Here is a 24,321-nt window from a genome sequence, read left to right as displayed (position 1 = left end):
TTGTGGAGCCAAAATTTGACAAATTATGATTAGTGAATTTTAGCTATGGTTCAGCCACTAATCCAAGATCAAGTCCAAGATTCTTCACTAAGTGTGCTTAGGTGTCATGAGGCATGTAAAGCATGAAGCACATGCACAAAGTGTGACTATATGATGTGGCAATGGGGTGTAGCAAGCAAATGCTCACCTCCCCCTCTAAAATTTAATTGGATTGGGCTTCTTCCAATTCAATTAAATTTATTTTCCAACACACACATCAAATATTCACTTATTGCATATGAAGTTACAAAACTACCCCTAATACAAAAACTAGTTTAGGTGCCCTAAAATATAAGGGCTGAAAAATCCTACATTTCTAGGGTATTCTACCTACATTATGAAACCCTAAATACAAGGCCCAAAAATAATTAAACCTTAATCTAATATGTATAAAGATAAGTGGGGTCATACTTAGTCCATGGGCCCGAAATCTACCCTAAGGCTCATGAGAACCCTAGGGCCTTCTCTTGCATCTCTGGCCCAATCTTCTTGGAGTCTTCTATCCAATGCCCTTGGGGTGTAGGATTGCATCAGATTTGGCGACTCAAGTAGTACCCCCATGACGGCGAGAGATATGATAACCATGATAATGGACACATGCCTTCGAGTTTTATAGATCTAGTGTTTGCTGGCGAGAGAATTGACGCAGGTCCGAGGAAAGAGAAATTTAGTTATGTTGCTTCTATGAATCCTGGTAATAGGGAACCTGAGAGGAGTGGTGAGAGGAAGAAGGAGGGAGAACTTCATGTTGTGGCTGAAGTTCCAGCGTGGCCAAACTTTCCACTACCCCCTTATAATCCCATGTACCAATATCCTCCTCAGCAATATCACCACTCAGCCAATATCAGTCCTGCTCATTACCCACCACCCTACCAACCAAGAACACCCAATCAACCACAGAGGCCACCCGTAAATTGGCCACAAAATCCACCCGTTGCACAGCCAAGACTGAACACCACCCCTAATACCAACCAAAACACCAACCATAGAAGGAATTTTCCAAAAAAGAAGTCTATAGAGTTCACCCTAATCCTGATATCATATGCTGACTTACTCCTATATCTTCTCAATAATGCAATGGTAGCCACAAGCCCGACAAACTCAACCTCTATTTCATCAAGGATACAACTAGAATGTGACATGTTATTATCATGGAGGAGTTTAGAGGCATTCCATTGAGCATTGTATGACCCTGAAACATAAGGTGCAAAGTTTGATTAAAGCAGGCTGGTTAAGATTTGAGGGGGACAATCACTTGTGAATTCTGATGTCGTCAAGCAATACTATGCATGATGCTTGGGGCAATTTGAAGGTTGTTGTTGGATGTTTCCATGGACTCATTAGGATTTTCAAGTTTATGCTATTACTATAAACAACAGTCATAATGCTAATAATATGGATGAATTTGATGTCATTGTCTCTCGTTCTCTCACAATTACATCTTCACATATTTAGTTAACCTTCACTGGAATATGAATGTATGTCGCTAGCTTGTTTGCTCAACTAACATGTGCTCTAGAGTTTATCTCCAAGTTTTCCCAATAAAAAATTGCATGTTCTACACGTTTGATGGGGGTGTCGTGAGAAACAAGTAAAATTGAATAAACATTTGATTGACTGTGTTTCAAATAAATAAATAATAAGTACAAACATTCATGTGACCTCATTTTGTCTTTCTTAAAAAAAAATTCTGAAGAGCTTAGTCATTTGGCTTAATCTGTCAATTGAAAATCCTTCAAATATTTCTTGTCCTTGAAAGTTCTCTTTCGAGAATCTGCACAGTTTCTTTTATTTCTTCCTTCTACAAGAAGTTGACAAACGACAACATCAGATACCTCTGAACCCTACACCGAGGCAATGTCAGGCACTATGCATAAGCATCAGGTGAACCTAGGGGGCAGATAAGAAGTTCTCACCCGGTAGGTTGAAAACCCAAAAGGGCGACCTAGGCAAAAGATCGAGTAATAATAAAAAAAAGAAAAAAACAATCAAGAGTGTGTTTCTCAGAGGTTTTGTCCCAAAATCCAATTGTAAGAGTGTTTGGTCAAGATTTGAAATGACACATGGTCATGTTTTTTCATCTCAAACACTAATTTATCCTTTGCTACCCCCTCTGAGCTAAAGTATAATTTTTTTTTAAAAAAAAACAAAAGAAAGAAACAAACCCTGAGTTGGAACCACCACCAAATTGGTGGGAATAACAATGCAAACAACACATGCATGAGGTATATTAAGCTCTAGGTTGGGCAAGAATGAAATACAAAAAAAAAAATCCGCCAAAGGCGAGTGAAGCAAAAAGAGACAAAAGTCCTCCAAATTTTACAAGGAAGGCACAAAAGTGCATTGAGGATTAATGTTTAAGACAAATGGGGTAGATCCCAGCCTAAAAAGTTGAAATGAATAAAAGTACAAGCAAGGCTCTCAAGGTTCTTACTCAATATCACCCTTAAACATTCTTTAGTCTTTAGTTTTAATTTGCTTTTTTGTTTTTGATTCTTAGTTTAATTTTGTTTTCGAGTCCTTACTTTTTAAAGTAGTGTCATACCCTAATTTCATACGGGGACTATCGTGTGTTGATCTTTTGATCCTTGCTAGTCAACTTACAGTGTTGAATGCCAGTTACAGTGCGAAACAGATGATCATTCATTGTTTTGATCAAGAATGCGAAAGATACCGACAGCGAGGGGCAAAAGGGTCATTTCAGGGAGTTTTCTGGACCCTGGCTCGCTTGGGCCCCCAAATTTCTTAGGGGTGAACGAACCAGCTCGCTTGGGCGCACCACCTTACTTTAGGATGAAGCATCAGCTCGCCTGGGCGAGCTGCCATGGTTCCAAAGGCCATTTTTTGCAATAAATAGGTTTGAGGGAGGCTAAGGAAGGGGTTCCAAGGTTCAACATTGGGAGATTTTGAGAGAAAGAAGTGAGAAGAAAAAGAAAGAAGAGAAAACAAGGTCGAGGCATTACCGAATTGCGACCGTAATCGACTTCTACATCGTTCTTCGTTCGGTGTTCTTCATTCATCATCCGATTAGTTTTTTGTTTTAAGGATTTTGATACAATCTATGCATCCTTAGGGGTCCTCTTTGTTGTTTTGTGCATCTTCATCTCCTTCTCTTATCATCAGTAATCTCTTTTCTTCTAGTAAAGTAAACTTTAACCAATCATTAGTACCGTAAATCATCTTTTTAAAGAGATTGAAAGTTAATGAATAAAACCAAGATGAAATCAACATATAACTGAATTTCTTTTCATTAAAGTCACTTGATATCGCTCAAGGTCCAACGCCTTAACGGTATCTTTTTCTTGTTAGTTAAAAATGAATCTTTCAAAAGCCTAAAATCAACTCGACACACAACTTTCTCACTTTAAAGAACTACGTAGGTCTGAATTCCTCATCGCACCTGAGGATACGTAGGAGCAAGGGCAACACTCTTATCGATCTCAAAAAATAAAGAAACATAAAAAGGGAAAATACATAATTTTGAATTCACGTTACGCACACTCGATTATAGGCTATTGTCCCTTGTGATGGGCGCATGGGGTGCTAATACCTTCCCTATGCGTAAACAACTCTTGAACCATTCTTTTCAAAATTTGCAGACCCCTTTTTGGTTTTTCTAACGTTTTCCCTCGAATAAAGGTTGGTGGTGACTCCCACGCGTTTTCCTGTTGGGAAGACGCTCTATTTATCTTGCCTCGCCCTCTCGCCGAAGGGTAGGTTGCGACAGTTGGCGACTTCACTAGGGACTTGTTAGAGAGAGATTTAGGCCATTTAATCAGTGTGCAATGTTTTTATTGTGACTTCTTCTTTATTTATGTTCCCTTTTTTCTTTTATCTTTTGTTTTGTCCAAATTTGTATATAACCTTTCCTATGTTGTTGTGTTTGGTGTGTGTTTGTCTATCTATTACATTCATAGTTAGAAATATTTTTTTTCTATGCACACATGGCACCTACACCTTGCACACACATTGAGATATTAGGCCCTATACCCGGGTCTATGTGAGCCATAAGGGGTGGAGGTCGATCTATGGTCATGTTGGGTCTCCGACTCGCTTGATAATAGTGAAGCCTCATCTAGAGTTTTCCTCTTTTAGTGATGCATTGTCGATGATAGTCCCTATTGCCACAATGTATTACCTAAGAGGATGATATCTCTAGAAGCCAGTAATGTTACATGAAACCACCCTTGGGAATTATCACTAGAAGTGGACTTTTGGATCCTTTCCATTAGGTTCCTGAATTAGGGGGCACATAGCAAACTCACTCTGGCTTGTTCCTTGATTTGCATCATGCATCTCTTCATGGCATCATAATGAACATATCATTCTTGCATTTATCATTTATCATTTATCACATTCATGCATTGCATTTGCATGAGTCATTGCATTATCATACATCTTCATTTAGCATGCTTTTGTTCTGCCAACTGCATACATTCTATTTTCATTGTTCGTATGTTATGTTCACTTATGCATGATCCTTGCATTTTCCTCTGCAAAAAAAAAAAAAAACAAAACAAAAACAAAAGACAGTCACAATGAAGAATGAAGTTTACACCACATTCTTAGTTACATGTGTTGGGTACCATGATGATAGCTATAAACAAATCATGTTGGGATTATACACTCATTTCTCTTAAAAACAATTATTGAAAATCATGTGAACATGACACCTAATGGATGGTTAACTAGGAAATAATGGTTCTTCGGGCATCTCATGTCGATCTCATAATTACATTTGTCATGCATAGCATAAGTATGCCCTAGTCATTCATCTCTTTAAGGGGGTTGGCCCCTTGTTTCTTTACTCAAATTCTTCAAGGGATGGCACCAATCCTCCTTTCCAATTCTCTATATGACAACTCACAAGCAAGGAAACAAAGAGACAAGCAATAACCAAAGAAAAAAAAATGAAATGAAAGCTAAACCAATTGATTTTTAACAAGACAAATTTTCAAGGATTATTCAACAATTAAAGCAATGAAAAGCACACAAAAGCAAGCTAGGACTCAAAGAGAAACCAAGAATGGCTCTAGAGTATAGTAGTAAAACTAAAAATAAAAAAAAGACTCAAGAAACCTCTAGTTTTGGAACTTTTTTTTTCACACTAACTTTCAATTGAAATTTCAGAACGAGGATTGGTATAAAATAGGCACCAATTATAGAACAAATTTTGAGCCAAAAACAACAAGCACACTTCCCTTTCATTTTTTTTTCTGGACACTGATTTTTCTGCCAACTTGTGTGATTTTTCTTATTTTTTCCTTTAATCCAAATCACTTGGTTATTTTTTTATAATTTTTTTCCGGATGTCTAGAAAATTCAGTAAAAGTTTAAGCTCAAAAAACGTAGTGACCAATTACCATTAATTTATTCAAGTTTGTATATTCAAGCTGCCAGCACCAGTGATTTCAACCTAGAAATCAAGAGTAGTGTTTATGTTGCTTAAGACTTGGATAGTTACAATTTGTGTTTGCTTATGCTCAATTATCTTGAATAACACAATTCAAGAGAGGTTAAGACTTATTTTGATTCACAAATCAAGCCACAACTCAGAACCACAACTCAACTTCATCATAAGCATCATGTAGGAAACTTAGAAAACAAAAAAAAAAAAAAAGTTCAACAACAAGACTACTTCTAGGAATTGATTTAGAACATGTTATGAACTAAATAACATGCATGAATTAGACTCAAAATTCAAAAGATAGGCTAAGAATGACAAGAATACATGAACAAATGTATCTAGAATTCAATCAACAAAAATAAAAATTCAACACAAACTTAGAACATAATGTGACAATTACTATGACTAAACATAACTCTAAGACAACATGGATTAAGTGATTTACACTTAGATTTTTGTGTTTTTTTTTCTAATCAATATTTTGGAAGAAAATTTAGATCTAAGGTTCCGCACAAGAATATTATGAATGAAAAATGATAGAACCTAAAATCAACACAAAAACATGATTGAAGAGTAGATCTACAAAATTTGAACCATAGAAATGCAAGAACAAGTGTAGATCTAAGATTTAATTGGTTTATTTTTTTTTTAATCTACTCTAAACAGCACCAAACCACAAGAAAATGGAGGATATACATGGATAATAAGATGAAGAACAAGGAATTAAAGAGAATTCACTGAACAAAAAGATAGAGGAAGCAAAAGAACATCACCTAGATGAAGATGCTCTGATACCACATGATGTATGCTCCATTGGAGCTTGTAGGCCTACGATCTTCTTCATCAATGGATTCCTTTGCTTCTTGGAAGATGAATGGCAGCAGAATGAAGAAGGAAGAGAGAGAGGAGACGCCACTTCAAGGAGAAGATGAGTCTAGAAGAAGCTTACCACCATAGGAGGTTATGGATAAGAGCTTGAAGGAAAAAGGAGATGAATCAAGGGAGAGGAAGAGAAGAGTACGAAATTTTGTGCTCTAAAAGAGCTTTGAAATCTGAAGTTTAATTTTCAAATGATAAAAGTTGAAAAAAATGCACACACATGACCTCTATTTATAGCCTAAGTGTCACACAAAATTGGAGGGAAATTTGAATTTCAATTCAAATTTCACTTGAATTTGAAATTGAATTTGTGGAGCCAAATTTTGTAGCCAAAATTTCACTAATTATGATTAGTGAATTTTAGTTATGGTTCAGCCCACTAATCCAAGATCAATTCCAAGATTCTCCACTAAGTGTGGTTAGGTGTCATGAGGCATGTAAAGCATGAAGGACATGCACAAAGTGTGACTATATGATGTGGCAATGGGGTGTAGTAAGCAAATGCTCACCTCCCCCTCTAAAATTTAATTGGATTGGGCTTCTACCAATTCAATTAAATTTATTTTCAGCCACACACTTCAAATATTCACTTAGTGCATGTGAAATTACAAAACTACCCTTAATACAAAAACTAGTCTAGGTGCCTTAAAATACAAGGGCTGAAAAATCCTATATTTCTAGGGTACCCTACCTACATTATGGAGTCCTAAATACAAGGACCAAAATTAATGAAACCTTAATCTAATATGTACAAAGATAAGTGGGCTCATACTTAGCCCATGGGCCCGAAATCTATCCTAAGGCTCATGAGAACCCTAGGGCCTTCTCTTGCATCTCTGGCCCAATCTTCTTGGAGTGTTATATCCAATGCCCTTGTGGGGAAGGATTGCATCAGGAAGGACCTAATGGTTTCCTTCATTAGGAAGTATCAGTATAATTCAGATATGGCTTTGGATAGAATGCAACTACAGAACATGTGTAAAAAAGAGCATGAATCTTTTAAAGAATATGCCCAAAGGTGGAGGGATTTGGCAGCTCAAGTAGCGCCCCCAATGATGGAAAGGGAGATGATAACAATGATAGTAGATACGTTACCAGTGTTCTACTATGAGAAGATGGTGGGTTACACGCCCTCAAGCTTTGCCGATTTTGTTTTTGTCGACGAAAGGATCAAAGTGGGTCTGAAAAGAGGCAAATTTGATTATACTGCTTTGATGAATGGGAAGCCTAGGGCAAATGGAGAGAATAAGGAGGGAGGAACCCATGCTATGACTGCCATTCCCACATGGCCAAATTTCCCACTAGCTCAACAATGTCAATACTCAGCCAATATCAACCCTTCTCATTACCCACCATCCTATTAGCCAAGAAGACCCAATCATCCACAAAGGCCACCCCTAAATCAGCCACAAAACCCGCCTGCTGCACATTCAATACCAAAACACCAACCAGGAAAGGAATTTTTCAACAAAGAAGTCTGTAGAATTCACCCAAATTTTGGTGTCATATGCTAACTTACTCCCATATCTACTCAATAGTGCAATGGTAGCCATAATCCCAGCCAAGGCTCCTCAACATCCATTTTTTTGAGGATACTACTCGAATGCAAATGTGCTTATCATGGAGGAGTCCCGAGACATTCCATTGAGCATTGTATGTCCCTGAAACATAAGGTGCAAAGTCTAATTGATGCGGGCTGGCTAAAATTTGAGGAGGATAATCACTTGTGAATTCTGATGTTGGCAAGCCACATTATGCATGGGGCAATTTGAAGGTTGTTGTTAGATGTCTCCAATGACTCATTAGAATTTTTAAGTTTATGCCATTACTATAAACAACAGTTACAATGCTAATAATATGGATAAATTTGATGTCCTTGTCTCTCATTCTTCCACAATTACAACTTTGCTTATTTAACTTTCACTGGAATGTGAATATAATTTGTTGGTTTGTTTGCTCGAGTGCCCTGCACTCTTGAGTTGATCTCCAAGTTTGTTCAATCGAAAATTGCTCGTTCTCCATGTTCGGTGAAGGTGCCATAAACAACGAGTAAAGTAAGAAGTAAAAAAAAACATTTGATCGACTATGTTTTAAATCAAAAATAAGAATTACAAACATTCACGTGACCTAATTTTATCATTCTTAAAAGTTGTCTCTTTAAGAGAAAAGTGAGTTTTCAAGAGAAAGAGTCATTTCACTTAATCTGTCAATTGAAAATCCTTTAAATATTTCTCATCCTCGAAAATTCATTTTTGAGAACCTGCACAGTTTCTTTTATTTTTTCTTGCTACAAGGTCATGACCAAAGACATGAATAGATACCTAAGAGCCCTACACTAGGACAATGAGAGGCACCATGCATGAACCTCAAGCAAATGTAGGGGCAGATCAAAAGTTCTCACCCGGTAGGTTGAAAACCCGAAAGGGCGGCCTAGGCAAAATTTAGGGTTAATAAAAAAGAAAAAAAATGAAAAAAAAATCAGGAGCATGTTTACCAGAGGTTTGGTCCCAAAATCCAAACTTTAAAAGGATCCAAGTCAAGATTTGAAATAACACATGGTCATGTTTCAATATCCCAAACACTAATTCATCCTTTGCTTCCCTCTCCAAGCCAAGGCATATTTGTTTTCTAAAAACAACACAACAAAAACAACAGGAACAAAATAGAAACCCTGAGTAGGAACCACCGCTAAACCACCAGGAAGAGCAATGCAAATAATGCATGCATGAAGTTGGGCAATAATGAAAAGAAAAAGAAAAGAAAATCCGCCAAAGGCGAGTAAAGAAAAAGAGAGAGAAAGAGAGACAAAAGATCTCCAGATTTTACAAGGAAGGCATAAAAAGTGCAATAAGGATTAATGTATAAGACAAAAAGGAGTAGAGCCCAACCCAAAAGGTACAAACAACGCACTTGAGGTTCTTACTCAATGTAACCCTTAAACACTCTTTGAGCCTCTCTAATCATTTCTTTCATAGCCCTCTTACCCCTGACCACGTTACAAGCCCAATAAAGCCCATGTGGATCAAGGAATGACTAATTTTGCTTTTAAGTTGGGATTCTGGAATGAAACCTGCACATGCTTGTGATTGTTGAATATATATATATAAAAGAATCCTCAAGGTTTCCCACTTGCACATTTGAGAAGAAAACTCATTCAACCAGGAGCTCGTGGAAAATGCCCAAAGACAATTGTGATAATAGGGTATATTTGATGTTAGTCGCTCATGCAGACTCCTTAGGATTCCTTTTGAATCCAAGAGTGGCCTTTGTTGTATAATTTCTTTCGGGATCAACCCAAGCCATCAAGCTTCAGTGGGATCGACAGACCCTTGTCATCACTCTATAATCTTAAGTCAAGAAAGTTTCATTTGGTCACATACCAATGTGTGACAATCCATTGCCATCCTTCAATGGGGCGCACGATCGATCCCAAAGTGATATATTTTCTTGCTGTGCAGAATAATCAAAGTTTTTAAAAAGAAAAGGGAAAACCCTAGGATCAATGTTCCAATTGATTGATTAAATGTCAAACGGCTCCATTGTCGTCACTCCAAAATTGTCAAGTGACTAAATCAAACAAAACATGCACTATGAGGGAGTCCCCGAGGAGATTTGCAAAAAGATAGGATGAGGTTTCATGAGTTATCACGTCTTTCAGAAAGAGACAGTCAATTTGTGTTTTCCACAAGAAGAAAAAAGCAAAAAAATCAAATCACAATCAAAATAGGAAAGAATGTCATGAGTATTACAAAATTTTCATGATTCAAAACCTTTTGCATCACTAGCATTTCAAGGTGAAGGTTGCATGCATCTGCATCCCAAAAATCATGTTCATATTAGGCTATAAGTGCATAGTTTTCCCTTTATATACCAATTTCCTAAATCTAATGCCCTATCTTTTGAGTTTAGGATGAGAGGACCTTTCAAAGAGTCAACCTCTTGCTTTCTGATAAGGTTGAGCCCTTTGGTACTAGTACCTATTGGCTTGTTTCATAGGACTCAAAGTCCTCGCTTTTATCTTTCATGGGACTTAAAGTCCTCGCTTTTATCTTTCACAAGACTTAAAGTCCTCGTTTTTATCTTTCACAGGACTCAAAGTCCTTGCCTCTATCTTTCATAGGACTCAAAGTCCTCTGTCTTTATGCTTTCATAGGACTCAAAGTCCTCTGTCATTTACATTTCAAAAGACTACAATGTCTTCATTTAAATTTCGAAGACTTCAATGTCTTCAGTTATTTACGCTTTCAAAAGAATACAATGTCTTCATTTACATTTCCAAGACTTCAATGTCTTCAGTCATTTACGTTTTCAAAAGACTGCAATTTTTTTATTTACATTTCCAAGACTTCAATGTCTTCAGTCATTTACGCTTTCAAAATACTACAATGTCTTCATTTACATTTCAAAGACTTACATGTCTTTCGTCTTTTACACTTTATAAGACTTCAAAGTCTTTGGTCTTTTATAGGACTCAATGTCCTGGTCTTTGTGCTTCATAGGACTCGACGTCCTTTGCTTCTATGCTTTGAAAAAAAATGAAGAACTTCATATGTCTTCCATTCTACAAAAATTCAATGCCCTCATGTTTTCTCAGTTTCACTTCCTTGGTTTTTGCCAGTTGCCCGGTCGAATAGCAAGATCGCTCGGACGAAATTAGTGTCCTTATCTTTACTTTCCTTTTATCTCCAATAAAAGATAAGTAAAGATGGGAAACTGTCATACCCTAATTTCGTTCGGGGACTATCTTTTTTTGATCTTTTGATCCTTGCTAGTCGACTTACGGTGTTGAATGCCAGTTACAGTGCAAAAAAGATGATCCTTCATTGTTTTGATCAAGAATACGAAAGATACCAAAAGTGAGGGGCAAAAGGGTCATTTCAGGGAGTTTTATGGACCCCAGCTCGCCCAGACTAGCCTCTGGCTCGCCTGGGCCCCCAAATTGCTTAGGGTGAAGGAACCATCTCGCCTGGGCGTGCCAACTTACTTTAGGATGAAGCATCAGCTCGCCTGGGCGAGCTGCCATGGTTCCAAAGGCCATTTTTTGCAATAAACAGGCGTGAGGGAGGCTGAGGAAGGGGTTCCAAGGTTCAGCATTGAGAGATTTTGAGAGAAAGAAGTGCGAAGAAGAATAAAGAAAAGAAAATGAGGCCGAGGCATTATCGAATTGCGACCGTAATCGACTTCTACATCGTTCTTCGTTCAGTGTTTTTCGTTTGTCATCAAGTTAGTTTTTTGTTTTAAGGATTTGATACGATCTATGCACCCTTAGGGGTCCTCTTTGTTGTTTTGTGCATCTTCATCTCCTTCTTTTATCATCAATAATCTCTTTTCTTCTTGTAAAGTAAACTTCAACCGATCATTAGTGTTGTAAATCATCTTTTTAAAAAGATTGAAAGTTAATGTATAAAACCAAGATGAAATCAAAATATAACTAAATTTCTTTTCATTAAAGTCACTTGAGATCGCTCAAGGTCCAACGCCTTAATGGTATCTTTTTCTTGTTAGTTAAAAATGAATCTTTCAAAAGCCTAAAATCAACTTGACACACAACTTTCTCACTTTAAAGAACTACGTAGGTCTGAATTCCTCATCGCACCTGAGGATACGTAGGAGCAAGGGCAACACCCTTGTCGACCTCAAAAAATAAAGAAACATAAAAGGGGAAAATACATAATTTTAAAGTCATGTTAAGCACACTCGATTAAAGGCCATCGTCCCTTGTGATGGGCGCATGGGGTGCTAATACCTTCCCTGTGCGTAAACAACTCCCAAACCCTTCTTTTCAATATTCGCAGACCCCTTTTTGGTTTTTCTAACGTTTTCCCTCGAATAAAGGTTGGTGATGACTCCCTCGCGTTTTCCTTTTTGGTTAAGTCTCGCTAATTCTCAACCATTAATGTTGATTTTTTGTGCTAGTATGTCCAAGGGATTTGGTATCAGGCAAGAAGTTTAGAATCTGCAACCATGCAGGAACTAAGATAGAATGCATTAGCGAATTAAGGATGAGCAAGATAAGTGAGTAGAGAATTGTGAAGTTACATTGGATCGAGCGAATTTCAAGTCCAAACTTAGACAATCAAAATTGACATTCCCATCCAAGTCTAGTATTTCTATCTTTACTTAATTATTTTATTGTTATTTAATTTTTATTGCAATTTATTTTATGTTTTTTTATTTCGTGAAAATCACAAAATAATAATACAAAAACCTAGTTCTTAGTTAAATAATTACATGAAATCCCTTCTTTATCCCTTTGGAAGACAACTTGGACGATAATTCAGTTACTATATCATGATTTGATTACACTTGACCTATAAGTTGAATCTAACGTGAAATAAAACCCTAATAGTAGTTGAGAATAAGGTTGCCGGAGAAAAAGAGAGAGAGATACACAAATAATGGTTTTTTTCTCTATTTAACTGCATAGAGCGAGACAATCACGTTTCAATGAAGTTCCAAGTTACCATAAAGGAGAGAGAAGAAAAGAGCATTAAGGAATAGAAAATAACATTATTACCCTTAAATTATTTGCATCAAATAAAATTGAATGGTTTTTTGTCCAACTGAAAAGGTGTACCTTGCTAATTTACACCTTAAATTTTAATAGCGGTAAAGTAGCAAGCCTTTCTCTCTCTCTCTCTCTCTCTCTCTCTCTCTCTCTATATATATATATATATATATATATATATATATATATATAATATTTGTATCTATTATAGATTTTTATTTATAAATTTCATATAAGTATTGGGTCTCAAGCCTTGCATTTCTCAGTCAAGTGTCCATCTATACTCATTGGATGATTATAATTAGGTACAAGTTCATTTTGTATGGTTTGGATGGACATATCCATAGCCGCACTATTTTCTTTTATCAACATTGGATTCTCTCAACTAGTATTTCCTTTAGCGTTATTATTAATGGATTTTGGTATCTCTGAAGAAGTTATAATCATATTCAATGGTCCTATCATTTTCTACCAATTTACTTATTGGCATGGTGTGATTTTGGCCTTTTCATTACTTTTATGGCTTTTCTTCTTAATTGGTATTCTTGGGGTTTTGAGATGTGCTATGATCCAAATTTACATTATCTATTTGTGGTACTATGTAGCACTAATTTTGTTGCATTAAAGATCAGTGATTTGAATTTTTTTTCATGCATCATTATTTTTGTCAGGAATTCATTTTTTTACATTAACTCCATGATAAGGTTGCTTTTTCCCTTGCTACAACCATCCAATCACCATTAAAATATTCCTCGAATGATTACATTAATGATTGATTCTTTATTACTAGGTAATGGGTGCAATAACTTTGCCATTAGTGCTAGTGACATTTTGATTGTTGTACCAATGCTAATGATTTCAGCACCATACATGACTTTAGAGGAGGAGAAGGTGATGTTGTGACCATAACACCCACACTTTAAAAACTTGATATTCCAACACCACCCAATCACCATGATTCTTTTCATTGAATGATGACATTAATGAATGATTCTATATCACTAGGTAGTAGGGGCAATAACTTCACCATTAGTGCTAGTGACATTTTGGCCGTTCCATCAACTGCTAGTGATTTCATTGCCAGCGCTTGGCTTCAGAGGAGGAGAAGGTGAAGTTGAACAATCTTAAGAAATGTGACCATAACATCCACACTTTAAAAAATGATATTACATTTTATCCAATCACCATGATTTTTTTTCCTTAAATGATGGCATTAATGATTGATTCTTTATTGCTAGCTGATTGGTGCAATAACTCTACCATTAGTGTTAGTGACATTTTGGTTGCTGAACCAACTGTGAGTGATTTCATCACTATGCTTGGCTTTAGAGGAGGAAAAAGGAGAAGTTGGATCATCTTGAGAAATGTTACTATCACATCCACACTTGGAGAAAATCTTGAATTCTTAATAAACCACCTTATACTAATCTACATGACCTGGACTTTTCCAATGATAGACTTGTTAAGAACAATTTGCATAAAGACTATCACAAATCTCCCTTGTGATGTTTTTAGAGTTTTGATGTCCACTTGTCTTACCGATGACGAAGCCAAAGACAAACAAAAACTTTCATCATAATAGACCATATTTATAATTAAGAAGCAAACCCAAACCATAGTATAATCAACCTTTGCTTTAATGGAGATAGATTGTGGGTTCAATACCTTGACTATCATACAAATATTGGTCAAAAGACATCAATGATTCACATATGACAATTTTTTTCCTATAATTTTTCACATAATTTTTTCATTGAAAATGTATTATTAGTGCATCCTAATGTATTTTGTAATATTTCTTTAACGTGATTTGCAAATGTTTTCTATAATTGATTTCTTATATCCATTAGTAAGGTCTAGTTTTTTAAATTAATACTTAAAATAAAAAATATTAATTTATTTATATATTTTGAATATGACAAATATTTTACTTTATAATAAAACCTATTGTATTTTTAACTTCTTATTTAATAAATACACAAAATACAAAATACGAGAAGAGATGTTGAATTGTATTTTGTTGTATTTAGAAACAATTTAACCTATTATTATGAAAGATATGAATATTTTAATTTTTCATTTCATTACAAAGTACGGAAGACATTATTTTATATTAATTAATGTGTATCTAAGTAAATAACACTACAAGAATTGTTCAGATTTGCTACAAATTTTAGCTACCAATAAATTTAGTAGTTATTTTAAAGCTAATTACCTATGTATTAGCTACTAAAATGATTCTCCTAGTTAAAATTAAATGCTTTATTTTTAGACATCTTTTCACATCGTGAAATTTTATAACCAAAAACACATTGAATTTTTTGTTCAAGCCCAACCTCTGGTTGAACCCTCAAACCCAACCCCCAAACTCTCTCTCCCTGACACCTTACCTCTGCTTTGCCGCCACAAATGTTGATTCGGGTCACCATAGGCCTTGTCTTCTAACTCTGAACCGATAGAATCTCCCTCTCATCCATCTCTATAAAAAGCCCCAATAAAATTGTGCCCAAGTGAAGATGTGACTGAGCCATAGCCATCAAAGTCATTTTCGGCCACCACGATTTTCGATTCTTAGTCTCGACACTAGTCTCTCGCATACGAGCTTCTCTCTCGCATATTTAACACCATGTTTTTTTTAATTAAATTAAAAAGGGTTTTATTTTAAAATAAATAAAGTATTAGAAAAATAATAAAATTTTTGTAATTAAATAAATAAGGAGAAATATTTTTATTAATTATAATAAAGGTTTTAAGGTAACTAAAATAAATATATTTTTAGAAAATAAAAAGGATGTTTTATTTATTTATTTAATAAAGTAAAATAGAATTCTTTTTTATGAAATAATAAAATAAAGAAAAAATAAAATAATTAGTAGACTCAGAATCCTAGCTATAAATAGAGACATATTAGGTCAATTTTTATAATTATGATACGTCTCCACGCTCTTTCTTCCTTCCTTCCAAATTTGTTCTCCCTTCATTTTCCAAAACCCTCTCTTTCCCACATACACTCAAAGCTATCCAAGTAAAACTACTATCCCAGACTCGTTAATCGTTGGATCGTCCTAAAATCTAAATAATATCTTCCAAACTTATTTTCGCACATTCCCACTGTTGGAATTTACAAAATAATTTTTGTAGAGAGAGATATGCCCCTTGCATAGAGATAGTCAAATTGATGCTCCAATCCCTTCTCCTTCTCTTTAACGCTTGGAAACCCTAGCAGAGTAACCAGAGAAAAAACTTATGGAATGTTAGGGAACCGCTAGAAACGCCGCTATCATTATCGGACTACACATGTGAGCCGCTTAGAGGTAAGGGATGAGTTACTCACGCTTGAATATTAGAATGAACATGTATAGGGATCCCTAGAAGATCAATTTATGGTTGTTTTATGAAATTCAATTTTGTTTTCATTCTTTTAGTCACGAATTGACTGTGTTTGATGGACCAATTGATGTTCCAATGTGAAATTGTTATGAAATTGATATGTTCTATTCCATTGTTTCATGCTTTAAATATTTATCTATGATTATAATGTGTGTCTTTCTCTTGTTTCTCGTATCTATAAATTGTACGTTTGATTGCTTTATTATAGTGAATTGAGTGCACTTTCAGTATATTTGTGTCACAAGATATCTATTTGATTTTAATATATTATTGTTCAATTAACTGCCGACAATCTCCGTATTTTTCTTATTGATGATGGTTGGAAAGATTTTTAAATAATACTCCATGATACCATGCGAATGCGCATGATTGTGCTTTGCTCTTGAATCAATTGGATAAATATAAAGCTATATAAAGAATAGGACGAGATTTAATAGATTAGCGTGAGAATTATATTGTTGGAAACATTCTTTGTCATGTTTTAGTCTCATAAGCTTATTATGTGTTGATGATTATAAGACATATATATGTATATGAATTGTTAAAATAAATTAGGAATTAATAGTTCAAATAATAAAATTAAATTGAAGAAAATTAATATATTAAGATTCAACAATAAATACTTTCAATGCATTTTTAGTTTAATTATTTATTAAATCTTTTTAATTGAAAATAATATAGTTCAATTTAATATATACATGTTTTGTGCCATGTAAATATTAATAGTGTGATGTTTATATGATTCATGAAGTCTGATAACATGTTACTTTGGGATTATAACATTGTGATTGAGATTGAGAGTATGTGATAAATTAAGTATGTGTTGAATTATAAGATACATGTGTATTGAGATTTTGTACGCTTTGAGTTGTGAGCTATGAACTGTACAATCACATAATTGTAAGACCCTTTAAGGGCGATGAGTTAATGTGCGATGAGTTTTATGATGGGCTCCATTGTGGGAACCCGATGAGTTTAATTAATTTGAGGTGCGACGAGTTAAAATGATTTTAAAAACAATTGAGTAGTTTGTGTGTATTGCATATCAAACTCTAGTGGCACATATATGATTTTAAATGCCTGTTTTAATGAGATGATTAATCATATGAACATAACATATTAATTTATTATTGTGTGATATGTATATGATGCATGAAGTGTGATAACATGTTGTCTTGGGGTTATGAAAGTGTGATGAACTGTGTGTAAGTGACAAGTTGAGTATGTGTTAAATTATGAGATCACGTGTGTATTGAGATATTATGTGCATTGAATTGTGAGTTATGAACCACACAATCACACGATTGTGGGTCCTTTGAGGACAACAAATTTTTGCACGACGAGTATTGTGATGGAATCCACTGTGGGAACCCAACGAGTTGAACCACTTTGAGACGTGACGAGTTAAAATTATTTTCAAAATAATTGAAGAGTCATGTGTTTTGTTTAGTTCATAGATAGAGTCTGTGTGTTAAAATATTTTTTGAGTTGGACCTGAATCAAGAAGGAGAAACCCTTGCGGAATCTTCAGAATCTAGGCCTTAAGGGTAAATACACTCATTTTGAATGCTCATTTAAGCCTGTGTCAATCTCACATAGTTGGAGCATTCTCGCAATACAGTGTGATCATGGGTGGTCTCCCTATGATTTTACCTAGTGAGAGTGACTTGACTTACCAATGTATGATTTGTCATGTCATGTACTCCTAAGCGTCCGACGAGGTTTTTCACTGACATGGTACTACATTACATCTAGGATTGAGTCTTAGTATATCTATTACATAATGCTTGTGTATTGATCATTATTGACTGGTTGAGTGATATCATGTTTTGATCTTTGAGTACGTGAATGATGTGAAAATGTGTGAGATGTGTTGTGTTAAGACGTGATGTTGTACGATAAGTGATTGAATGATGTGAGCTGTGTTTAAGTAAGCTATATTTCATTTATATGATATGTATATCTACATGTTGTCTCATTTCTCTCTATTAGCTATGAATGTGATAACTCACTCATTGTGTGTTGTTTGTGTTTGGATCCTATGATAATCTTGAATCTTCTGTTCATGGGAGCAAATAGTTAGGTGGATGGCTATAGAAAAGCTCATGCTAAAGCACGTTGAGACACTATACTGTGCTCTGATATGATGTGACATCGGGCCTTAAGATTTTATGTTGTTTTTTTCATATGCTAGTTTGAGATATGTAGTTGAACATGATTTACTGCTATGTTTCTCATTGGAATTTTAGTTGTAATATCGGTACGGTCTTTGTTTGGAGTCGAAACATGTTTTTATATTCTTACCGATAAATTTTAACTTGGTTAATTGGTGAATGTAAAATTTTTACTCCGTTGAGAAATTTTATATTGAGTTGTGAAGTAAATCTTTTTAAGTTACTCCCGCTATTCTATGTTTCCTTTCACTATATGTATGTCGGGGTAAAGGGTGTCACCACATACGATCCTTTCTCACATCCCATCTTATTCTCTTGTTTGGTGAGTTTAAATCCTAAATGTGCACTCCTTTAATTAATTTGAAGTTTGATCTGTTAATTTCGATTTGCTAATTCTGATTTGTTATGCATATGTTTCTTCGATTTGAAGTTCAATCTGTTAATTGGTGAGTTCAATGGCTGCTCTGCTTCAACTCACCGCATCTAAAAACAAGAGATACACTGACTTTTTGTTTAAAGCTAACTCTTCACTATGAATAATCTTGCAATTTGTCAATTACTTTTGTCCTACTGGTAATGTGCTGATTATTTTGTGAGCATGGAGCATTCTATAACCTTTTTGATGATTTTCTATGTGTTTTTAGGGTATGGGCTTTTTAGGCTAGAACTTTGAATGTTTATTAAAAAAGGATATGTGTGTTAGGCTTGTATTTTCAACATTTGAATTATAAGAGACTAACTTGACTTGATTTGTGTACATGAGTTCAAATCTCTTATTATTTGTAAGTTCTAATCATAAGTTATTTGTAGACTTTAGAAGTTCTAAACAACAACATAAGAATTAGCTTTTGAAATACCGAACCTGCCAACATCACACAAGAACAGATCCTTTTGATTAGTTCTCTATCTTTCAAAGTTGGAAACTGGGAACTAAGGTTGGGGTTTCCTCACTATGGTTGGTTTAGGTAGTGTATGTAGATTTATGCTATATCTTTTTGTTTGATTGGGGCATTAGGAGTTTGGAAAAAACAAAATCAAAGAATCTAGTATAAATATCCTTTTGAGCAGAAAATGACTAGTCATTGTTAATAGTGGTTGAGATTCGTTTTAGGGATTAAAAATAGAAGATGATTCAAATTCTGTTATTTTATCTATGTTTAAAGATTGCTTTTGATTCCTTGTTATTTTTTGTCTTTTTTTTTTCTTGCACGCAGGATGTTTAAATTACTGGAATTCCTTTACATTTAGTTATATAGAGTAATGAAAATTTGGGAGAAATTACAAGGAAAATGACTTATACCTACAGACAAAATTCGTCACTAGAAGTCCAAAATCCATAGGTAGATGTATAAAAGACTTTGTCCTACGGACATTTTGGGTGTCAACTTTGAGGGGATATACACCTACAACTAATAGTCTGTCACTATAGGCTTTACCTAAAGATATATTTTTACCTACAGTCAAATTTGACTATCACTATAGGTAACACCGAAAATTTCAAATGTGTAGGTAAAAGATATTAATTTATACCTATAATCTCTAACTGTAGGTAAAAGTCAATTTACTTGTACCTACGGTCTTCTGTAGGTAAATGCCATATAATAATAATAAAAATAGTTCCTAATTACACTCTTTATTGATTATAATTTTTAATTAAATATACATGAGTATAGATACATGAGCTTATTATTATGCTGGACAAAGTTAGAGATCTGCTGCAACATGGCTTTTGGAAAGTTACAACAACCTGCTACATACAATTAGATTTTTGTTAGCTTGATTTGTGATTATTGTAACTGGGTTGTGTGCTTTTTAACATATTGTAGCCCTTGATCCATTTGTCATTGTGAAATGATTTAGCATCAGTAGTGCTATAGAAAATTTTCCAATTCACTTTGCCTTGTTTTTTAGTACCATGTGCATGGTCCTTCCTACGTGTATATTTTTGGTGCACCATGACCTTGCTCTTTATATGGAGGGAATCATCACTAAAATGTAACAAATTTCTAAATTTCTAAATGTATAAAAGAGTTAATTCGAGTTGCTGGACAAATAGACGAAGTAAAAACCAAACACTTGAACATTTTGTCACTGGCTTACATCTTCATTACCATCTAAACCATGTTCTTGAAATAACAAAAATGTCAACATATTAATTATTAAATGTCAACTTACTACATACATAGATAGTACGGATACACTGCAAGCTATACCATATGCTAACAAAAATGGCATTGTCAACATATTAACTATTAAATTTCAACTCACCTCTAGTTGAGATTGTTTGTAGTTTGATGATTTTTACTAGTAGAACCATTTGTAGGTACCTAAATTAAAAGAATGTTTTTTCTTTGTAAAGTATCATATCATAGTTAAATCGTTGAATTATAAATTCATACCTCCTCATCTATAGCTTCTAAGACTTGATTAATTTTTGGATCTTTTGCAAATCACACTTTAAGCACAACGACAAGGTTTTCAAGCAAATTCTCCAACTTTTGAATTCTATTGTTTGCTTAAGAGCTTTGAGATGAACTTGCTTGATGTGGAAGCTTGCCAAGACAATGCACGCATCCTCTTTTTTCAGGTCCTTAGACTTTTGAATATATATCATTTGTCTAATTAGTAGAATCTTGGGTGCTTTGTAAATTTTGTGAACTCTCTGCTTCAACCATTTTCTTTTTTAGTTCATCCTACGTAAATACACCTTATAAATTATTACCATACATCAATATCCTCAATACTTCAATTTCACTAAACAAAACTCATCTCCACAATAGTTACTCCTCCTCACCCCATAACCTTCTATTAGAAAATTGAGCAAAACAAAGAAAAAGTATTGAAATTAAAATTAAAATTCTTACAATTACAATAGAAGCCTTTTCAGTAACAATGCTTCCATCTTTTCGAGTTCGAGTGTCAATATAAATTTCTGCCCTAGAAGGTTGCACTCCCTTAGCCTTTGTTGTCTAACATTAGTTAAAAAAATCAATCATTGTATTTGTATTAAGCAATTTAATATTAAAAAAATATAAAAAAGACAAACCATCTCATGAATCTGTCTTGGAAGATTCTTGGTTCCCATGCAATGCAAGTCCTCATATTTTGAGTGGCTCCTTTTGTTGATGTTGCTTATTTTCTATAACCAACAAATATAAAAAGTCAATAATAAAAATAAACATATAATATATAATTGTTATGTTAGCAAAAGGTTGGTGACATTGTCATGTATACATGTCCTTTCTCAGAACACCAATAATGTGCTAAATCACGATATTGAGAAGGATCAATCCTTGGATCTGGGATGTAAGCAACCATTTCCTCCTTAGTTTTGCTCTCATCATATCCTTTTGATTTTAGTTCATATTTAAATCGCCTCCATTTCAAACTTATGTCATCAATCAATATTTTCTTTGTTTGTTCAGTTAATTCAGGAACAAATCGAAACTTACTCTATTATGAGTATCATTAACAAACAAAAAAGATCATTTTGTTAGACATTAGAAGACATAAAATTTTACAAGAAGCCAGATGAAACAACACTTATTGTAGAAGCAAAGCTTCATGATGAATCAAGAATGATTCAAAGATGTTTTGATGATAACAAAGGTGATGACAAAAAGCTCAAAGGTCAATCAAAGAATGAGTTCAAGAAAGATAGAATCAAGAAAGAATGAGTACAAGATGTTCAAGATAGAATCAAGAACACTTCAAGATTCAAGGATCAAGCTTCCAAGAATCAAGATCAAGATTCAAGACTTAAGATTCAAGAATCAAGAGAAGACTTAATCAAGATTCAAGATTCAAGAATCAAGAGAAGACTTAATCAAGATAAGTATGAAAAGGTTTTTTCAAAAACTGAGTAGCACATGGATTTTTCTCAAAACATGTTTACCAAAGAGTTTTTACTCTCTGGCAATTGATTACCAGATTGTTGTAATCGATTACCAGTAGCAAAATAAATTTGAAAAAGTTTTCAAATGAATTTACAACGTTCCAATTGATTTCAAAAAAGCTGTAATCGATTACAATGTTTTGGTAATCGATTACCAATGCCTTAGAACGTTGAAATTCAAATTCAAATGTGAAGAGTCACATCCTTTCACATAAAAGCCTTGTGTAATCGATTACACTAATTGGTAATCAATTACCAGTGATTGTTTCTGAATAAATCAAAAGATGTAACTCTTCAAATGGTTTTTTGACTTTTTCAAATTGGTTTTAAGTTTTTCTAAAAGTCATAACTCTTCTAAATGGTCCTCTTGACCAGACATGAAGAGTCTATAAAAGCAAGGCTTTGTTTTGCATTTTATATCAATCCAATTAATCTTATACAATCCTTTACAAGCCTTGAATCTCTTTGAACTTCTTCTTCTTCTTTGTGCCAAAAGTTTTCCAAAGTTTTTTGGTTTTCTAAACCTTGAAAACTTGTGCTATTCATTCTTTTTCATCTCTTCTACCTTTGCCAAAAAGAATTCGCCAAGGACTAACCGCCTGAATTCTTTTTGTGTCTCTCTTCTACCTTTTCCAAAAGAACAAAGGACTAACCGCCTGAATTCTTTTGTGTCTCTCTTCTCCCTTGTCAAAGAATTCAAAACAACACAGTCTTAGAATTCTTTTGATTCTTCCCTTTCCCTTATAAAAAAGTTTTCAAAGGACTAACCGCTTGAGAATTCTTTTGTATCCCCATTCACAAAGTATCAAAGGTTTAACTGCCAGAGATCTTTGTCTTAACACATTGGAGGGTATATCCTTTGTGGTACAAGTAGAGGGTACATCTACTTGGGTTGTTGACTGAGAACAAGAGAGGGTACATCTCTTGTGGATCAGTTCTAGTGGAGGGTACATCCACTTGATTCAAAGAGAACAAGGGAGGGCACATCCCTTGTGGATCTTTGCTTGTAAAAGGATTTTTACAAGGTTGAAAGAAATCTCAAGGATCGCAGGTCGCTTAGGGACTGGATGTAGGCACGGGTTGTTGCCGAACCAGTATAAAAACTCTTGTGTGTTTGTCTCCTTCTTCCCTACTCTTTTACTTTCCGCTGTGCATTTTAATTTCCGCTTTTACTTTTGGTTAAGTTTCTCTTCTACTCCTTATTCTCTTAACAACATAGTAAAAGCCTTAGAAGAGTAAATTTTTAATTATTAAAGGTTTAGGAATAATTAATTCATCCCCCCCTTCTTAATTATTCTGAGGCCACTTGATCCAACACTTATAAAGTTTTATACTAGACCTGAATTAATTCAACCATGTTAGTAATATAGTCCTCAGGCATGTCTTTCCAGCTAAGAAAATTGATAGGAGCACATTGGTGTCTCCTTACCAAGCTCCCAATTGCATTCAGTAGAGTTTTCCCTTCCCAACCCATAGGATTGCCCCAATGATCTACTTCAACAAGTATGAATTCTCCATTTGGCAAGTCCCACACATCGAGCATATGTGTACAACCTATGGTTCTCTTTTTACCTAAATCATTCATGGATATGACATTTATCAAACACACACACAGATTTGAACTATATGGAAAAAAGAAACTCACTAGTAAATTTAATCTTATCATATTCTAAAAGATACTCAACTCAAACAAAATTGTACATATAATTCTAACCCAAAAAAGCATGGAAGTTTCACTTTTGATCATCATATCTATTTTCTGGCTACAGATATCATTCTGGAGATGTAAATGTCTTCATCTAATCTATTACTCAAATAGCATGGAAGTTCAACATTGGATGTATGAAAATGTCACAAACTGAAGGACGAATCAGCAAAATATCTATAAGCTTTCTGAGCACAAGAATGTCAAAAAGCATAATCCAATTTACTCACCTAGCATATGTGTATAATACCTTTAGTTGAACTTTCACTTGCACTTTCAAGAGAAGTATGAGACTGAACATGACTTTCTTCTTGTATGTGTTGT

The 24,321-nt window shown here is 34.5% G+C and overlaps 1 pseudogene; it reads right to left on the bottom strand.

Annotated features, from left to right (window-relative positions):
• Positions 1 to 883: 883 nt before the first annotated feature.
• On the bottom strand, positions 884 to 23,835 carry LOC114401804 (annotated as a pseudogene).
• Between the last annotated feature and the right edge of the window lie 486 nt (positions 23,836 to 24,321).

The sequence above is a fragment of the Glycine soja genome, chromosome 20 (genome assembly GCF_004193775.1).
Source record: "Glycine soja cultivar W05 chromosome 20, ASM419377v2, whole genome shotgun sequence".
Lineage (NCBI taxonomy): Eukaryota > Viridiplantae > Streptophyta > Magnoliopsida > Fabales > Fabaceae > Glycine > Glycine soja.
Note: the sequence above shows the minus strand (reverse complement) of the source record. Positions and strands in the feature narration are given on the sequence as shown.